Source organism: Diceros bicornis, chromosome 9, assembly GCF_020826845.1.
Source record: "Diceros bicornis minor isolate mBicDic1 chromosome 9, mDicBic1.mat.cur, whole genome shotgun sequence".
In the NCBI taxonomy this organism is placed as follows: domain Eukaryota; kingdom Metazoa; phylum Chordata; class Mammalia; order Perissodactyla; family Rhinocerotidae; genus Diceros; species Diceros bicornis.
In genome coordinates this window covers 56,472,578-56,478,577 of record NC_080748.1, presented here as the reverse complement: position 1 = coordinate 56,478,577, position 6,000 = coordinate 56,472,578, and the positions used below count along the sequence as shown (strand labels likewise).

Sequence of the window (6,000 nt, the reverse complement as noted above, 5' to 3'; positions counted from 1 at the left end):
CAGTTCTCAATGTTCCAGGGGTGACCCCTATGTGGGCTATGTGTGTCCTTCTGTTGTGGCCTGTTTGCTCTCCCTGTAGGCTCCCAGGGATGCTGAGTTATGCTCCTGGCCAGCTGTTGTAATGCTCAGCTGCTTGTAGTTGTTGTGGGCCCTTCAGTCTCTTTATCAGGTGTGGGGAGCCCCAGCACAGTTGGCTGCAAGTTCTAATACCACATTTGTGTTGCAGTATTTCTTTTAAGTGAGTAGGCCCCCAGCGTGGCAGGTTGTTAGGCTCAGGGCCTTACAATTGCTGTAAGCCTCTAGCCTATTAGGTCTCTTGTCAGGTCCCTGAGGATTGCAGCTGGGTGGGGCTGGCCTCAGGCACAGGAGCACCCAATTGTTTCAGCCTTTGGAAGGTGGGGCAAACCGCCTATTGGGTCTTTGAGAAGCACAAGTCTTCTGCAGCTGACAAACCCTGCCGCCCACAGGTCCACACACACAGTCAACACAGTCCTGCCCCGTGTGCGCGCCCCGACCTCCCCAAGCGGACCCAGTCTCTCCACAGCGGGAGCCCCACACACTCCGCCACCGCCCCACACTCTCCACCCACTCCTTGTGCACACCCTGCCCCGCTAAAGTCAGCTCAGTTGCCAGGCTGCAGAGAATCCAGTCACCAATCTATGCAGGCCCACAAGTTGCCTGAGGGCTAGTTGTTGGGTGTGGCCAGTCTCTAGGGTGGGCTGCCTGCCCTGGCTGAGCTGGATTAAATGGGTGCTCTAGTGGGTGGGGCAGACCCTGGGCTAGCAGGCCTCAGGGAGAACTCCAATGGCGTCTGTGTCAGCACGCCCACACCAGGCCACAACAATGGCCGCTGCCAATGTCCCAGTCCCTGGAGAGGTCTCACCCCTCACGGAGATGCACACAGGGCCTATTAGGTGAGTCTCTTTTCACCACAGCACTGTGCACCTTTCTTTCTGGTGATTTTAGGATGCTTTCTGAAACGGGTGAGTTTGCGCGCGGGCTTTTTAAGAGCCGGTTTTAGTTTCTTTGTGAACCGGGTTTTCTGGGGGTGCTCCCCAATGTTTTAGTAGCAGGCAAAGTCAGATATTATGCCACTCCTCTCGATTGTGCTGGGTCCACAAAATGCCTCCAGCGGGGGCGCTCCCGGCTCAGGGCCCCGCGCCTCCAGGGAGGCTGCACACCTGTGAGCTGCTCCCGGAGGCCGTGAAGCTGGCGGCTTGTGAAGGCGGCGTTTTTCCTCTCCGGAAGGGAGTCTCTGCCTCTTCTACCCCAGTTAGGATTGTCCGTTGTTGCAGGAGTTCCTCTCATCCAGTTTTCAGTTCTGTCTCAGGGGTAATTTTTCCACGAGTAGTTGTAAATTGGCTGTGGCCACGGGAGGAGGTGAGTTCAGAGTCTGCCTACGCCGCCATCTTGACTCAAGATCCGACTCACAATATTCTTGAAATTTCTGGAGGCAATTTGGAGATGTCCCACAGTGAGAATCAGGAATCATTTTTTAAATCAGGAGTGTGTTGCTAGCGGATACTTATACATATCTATCTAAATACGTTGCTTGCTGCTATTTTACATACATAAAGTATTCCAGATATCTACTGCTATGTAACAAGCATGACCAAAATTTATGGAATGGCTTAAACAATACATTTATTATATGTAGATTAGCTAGGCTTTGCTTGAGGTCTCTCATGCTGTTGCAGTTGGATTGTGGCTGGGGCTGCATAAATCTGAAGGCTTGACCGGGCTGAAAGATACCACAGTGGTGTCTTCACTCCCATGTCTGGTGCCTGGGCTGGGATTGGCTGGAATAGCTGAGGCTGGCTGTGCAGCCCTGGGGCCATTTCCTGTGGCAATCTTGGGCTTCCTCATAACCATAGACCATAGACCTCAGGGTGGTTAAGCTTCTTACACGACAGCTGGCATCCCCAGAACAAGCATTCCAAGAGACCCAGGCTTTCTTCTTATGATCTAGCCGCAGAAGCCCCTTAGTGTCACTTCTGCCACATTCTATTGATCAAAACGAGACCAAATTTAGGAAGCGACTGCAAAAGTGCATGAGCATCGGGAGGCGTGGATATTGGGGCACCATCTTTGGAGTCTTGCTACACGTTATGTATACAATATAAATTTAAATATCTATTTACAAAACCCCAGGGTGGGGGGTGTGAGGGAGATTACTTTTATGAGTTGCTGATGTTTTGAGGATTTACTCTTTTCTTCTGTTGCAAATAGGTTTGCTCTAAGATAACTTTGGAAAGATTATTGCCTCTGAGGTTTGATGCTAAAGTAAGTGTTTTCACATCTAAGACAGTATTACTTGTAAATCAATTGAAAAAATTACCGCTCTTTAAAAATATCTCTTATTCTAGCACATAAAGATAGGTTTTTGTTTTTAGGAGAAATGAAGTTGTCTCAAATGCTTTTTAAAAAATGTAGTTCTAGGGGCTGGCCCCGTGGCGTAGTGGTTAAGTTCGGCGTGGTCTGCTGCGGTGGCCTGGGTTTGGATCCAGGGTGCGGACCTATACCACTTGTCAGCCACACTGTGGAGGCGGCCCACAAATAAAGTAGAGGAAGATTGGCACAGATGTTAGCTTAGGGCGAATCTTCCTCAGAAAAAAAAATACACACACACACACACACACACACAGTTCTACTTTGTACCAAACTCAAAATATTTAGCAAAAATTAGCGTCATGATGGGTATCTCAGCTTGTATCCTCAGAATGTCATGCTGTTGATACAAAATGTTCATTATTTTTATTATTATTAGGTTAATATAAACCCTTTAGGTCTGTAAAGTCCACGTGCTACAAGGGCTACATTGAAGCCATGTAAAATTCCTAATGATTGCGTGTGTGTTTTAGTATTTGGCACCAACTTTTTACAAAGGATCCTTGAGCAACTTTGACAAATATAAGACGCTATCTTGACTTTTTAAAACAAAGTTTATGAATTAATCAAAGTCATTATCCACTCCAGAAGACTTTAAAGAGATATTATTTTTACATTGTAATGACGTTATTGTTCTTATATGCCTTAATTCTTTCTTGAGATTGAGTTGTTCATAGGTACTTGTGAGCTGCCTCAAATAATTCCAGGTCCCCTCTTTTGCAGGTGGTTTTGGGGTGGCCCAGAGCTGCACTGTCAACTGTCAACAGTTCGGTAAAGGACTCTTCAAGCCTTCCACTGTGCTAAGAAGCCCGTCAGCTGGTGCCGCATTTCCCCTGTGCTGGCAGCTAAAACCTTCCAGCTTGTGAAATCACAGTGGGTCAGGGTGATAACGTGGATGGAGGGGAAGAAGAGGATGAAAAGCTTACTGCCAGGTAAGCAGGTTCTACAGTGCTTTCCTATTTTCCTTCCTCCAGATGAATGTAAATGTGACTGCTTTTCTGATAGCTTAACAAATTATCTTTTCATGGCGGGGCTGTGGTATTTGGTGACTGGCATTAGGGTGGGGAGGGCATGGTAAGGGACTTTGGTTTAAGGTGATAAGACCAGATGGCTTTGAATCGTAGAGAAGATGTATTCTTTCAAACTACATTGGCTTGCTCTGTAAGAAAAAAATTCAATATAGCAATTCTCTTGTATGGTATCATTCAGCTGTCTGGATCAAATTGTGCTTCCTATAATTACTTCCTATTGATCCAAGTATGTATAGCCTTCATTTCTCTTATTAACTGGATATTTAAATGAAGCCTCATGTTGGAACAGATTTCTTATGTGCACAGTGTCTGTGCGCTTTTGTTCTGAATATTGTAGTGTTTGAGAGGCCAATGCGAGCTGATAATTTTAACTCTCCTCACAGGCATGCTGTTAGGTGCCTAAGAAACATTTTCTCCCACTTGGTTAGATCTTCTCGTCTGATAGTTTTGCTGATGCAGACGGAGCCACCGCCATACAGAAGCCTAGATGCAAACACAGCTGCAGGGATGTGAGTGAATCCTGCCAGGATGCTACCAACAAAATGGTGCAGATGTGTGCTTTCACGGCATGGCCCTCTGCGTGACATTTTTTATGAAACAGGAAAAATGGTGGGGGATAGTTTATAATGTATTTGAAAAGAGATGCTTTAGTTATAATATTTAGAAGAAATTGTTCAAATAAAAATATTTTAGCTCCAACCAAATGAATTACATACTCTATCCTTATGATAGTTACTTTCAATGTGACCTTGACTCAAAGATGAAATAAGCATCATTGAACTATTCAGATATACTTGGTTTCTAGACAAGCACATTGTCATTTTTATTTTTCATTTTTTAAAGCCAGAAGCAACACTCTCACGCCATGTTTCAAACAGATGGGCATTGGGCTGTTCCAAAGGCTTTTTCCTGAACCTCCAGGTTGTCTCCTACATGGGCACCAGCTGTAACTGGGTGGGTTGACTAATTTTTAATAATAACTGCACCAAAAAGCAGGGAGAAATTTTTAAGTGAGATGATGATTTCTGAACGTTTATTTCTGCATTAACTGAACTAGATGACTAGACTAATTTTCATGATTTCTGTAAGGTATTTACTCTGTTCTTTATGATTCAGATAAAGCCATGACACTTTAAGTTACTATGTATCATAAATTCTTCTGATGTGTTGTACAGCTGTCAATTATGGGGCAGCTGTACCGGGGGTACAGCAGGAGCCAGTGTAGTTGCTAAACACTCATCTGCTTTGGATGTCTTTTGAATGATCACTTTCTATTATCCCTATGCTATTTTTGTGTGTGTGTGTATGTGAGGAAGCTTAGCCCTGAGCTAACATCCGTTGCCAATCCTCCTCCTTTTGCTGAGGAAGATTGGCCCTGGGCTAACATTCATGCCCATCTTCCTCTACTTTACATGGGATGCTGCCACAGCATGGCTTGACAAGCGGTGCATATGTCTGCGCCCGGAATCCAAACCTGTGAACCCCGGGCCATCAAAGCAGAGAGCGCAAACTTAAACCGCTATGCCACCGGGCCGGCCCCGCCTGCTATTTTTTTAAATATAGGGTAGAAGAGAGGAAGAGTGGAGCAATTTCACTACTGAATGATAAAAAGAATTGCAGTGTTGCAGATAAATTTCACATCAGTGGAAAGAGACCACACACACATGCACGCACACACATGCATGCACCTGCACACATGTGCGCACCTCTGCTGGAAGGAAAAGCAGTGTATCTTGTAAATCTGCCCCCTACCTTCTGTTCCCTATAGCTTTGCTTTGTGCAGGGAAGTCCTGCCAGAATTGACAAGCAAGCTACATTTCTACAGTTCCACAAGTCTTTTGTTTTCACAGGCTACATTATGGCCCAGGAAGAACTGGAAGCTATTAATTCCACTTAAGGAAGGCTCACATTCATTGGACTCCCTGGTCTCTGAACCCAACTCAGCTTCCAGGAGCTCACATTTCCACCAAAGGAGGAACAAAGGAAGCACAGCTGGCCCAGAACAGGTGCAGAGCACTTTCCTTGTCCTATTTACTTATTTTGCTTGTCTGTCTCCTCACACTAGGTTGTAAGCTCACAGTTGTAAGGGGTTTTTGCCTATTTTGGTCTCTATCAGCTGCACCAAGGAATTGTCTGGCGTGTAGTAAGCCCTCAATATACATTTGTTGAACTGAATGGATGCCCGCCGTTTACCCAGCATCCCCAAAGAGGTTCCCTATGCAAGCTGTCACAGATCTTAAGATGGTCCCAGATCTCATGGGGGACTTATCTAACTGTGATCTCCTTTTTAGATAAAGGCTTCCAAGCAAAGCTGTTATAGCACGTAATTTATAAAAATTTCCTTTAAACTCACATATTTTCATTTGAAGTGCCTGGGTTAAAATCATTATAGCTCTTTGGTCTGTGACACTTTTAAGCCTGCTGGGGACATCAGTTTCAGTTAATACTATGATAAAACACACAGCTTATAGAGCTCAAGTGCTGCAGGGCAGAGACAATTCCTAAAGTGGGGGCAAAGTCCAATTTTTCTGTAATATTTTTCTACCCTACAAAGCCACACAAATAGGAAATGAGGACGTTT

General features: G+C 45.1%; 1 long non-coding RNA gene across 1 annotated transcript in view; it reads left to right on the top strand.

Annotated features, from left to right (window-relative positions):
- Positions 1–694: 694 nt before the first annotated feature.
- Positions 695–6,000, top strand: part of LOC131410272 (uncharacterized) — a 220,920-nt gene continuing 215,614 nt past the window's right edge. The window contains exon 1 of the long non-coding RNA XR_009221205.1: positions 695–914. This is a non-coding gene — a long non-coding RNA (uncharacterized LOC131410272). The remainder of the gene's footprint in view (positions 915–6,000) is intronic.